The sequence below is a fragment of the Herpailurus yagouaroundi genome, unplaced genomic scaffold (genome assembly GCF_014898765.1).
Source record: "Herpailurus yagouaroundi ecotype Mexico unplaced genomic scaffold, PumYag 199, whole genome shotgun sequence".
Classification (NCBI taxonomy): Eukaryota; Metazoa; Chordata; class Mammalia; order Carnivora; family Felidae; genus Herpailurus; species Herpailurus yagouaroundi.
Genome location: NW_024412430.1, coordinates 17,252,370 through 17,252,921, shown reverse-complemented (window position 1 = coordinate 17,252,921; position 552 = coordinate 17,252,370).

Below are 552 nucleotides of genomic sequence, written 5' to 3'. Positions count from 1 at the left end.
TCTGCAGGAAAACCAGGGCTCCGCCTCTTGGTGACATGGAGGGAGGAAGAGCTTTCCCCCAACCTTCCTTTCCAGAGTGCCACCCATATTCAGCAGTGGAGCAGAATGCTGTTTTGGGGTCCCACTGAACTGGATGTAAGTTCTTCATCGGTTACCGGTAAGTTTCTCAGCTATTCAGTAGGAATAAAGCAGGATGCTTAGGAGAATCCAACGAGGTAAAGTAGAAAGCGCCAAGCACAGTGCTTGGCTCAGGGCAGATACTCAGTAAATAAGGGCTGTCATTTTTCTTCGTCTGTTAAACGGAGACCGTGACAGTGCTGGTTGCCTGGCTTGGTCAGGAAGATGCGTGTTTGGATTGCGTATGTGGAAATGTTAGGCTGGGCCTCCGGGGCGCAGTCCTACTTCTAATTTTAAGAGCCAGGAGCTGACTTTTCCCAGCGCCCGTCCTCAGAACCTGCCCGGTGCACCGTGTGCATTCTCCGAAAAGCGACCTCTCGCTTTTTTCACGTTTCCAGGTTCCTGGGTAGCTTTCCGTTTGGGAACCTCCGTTGG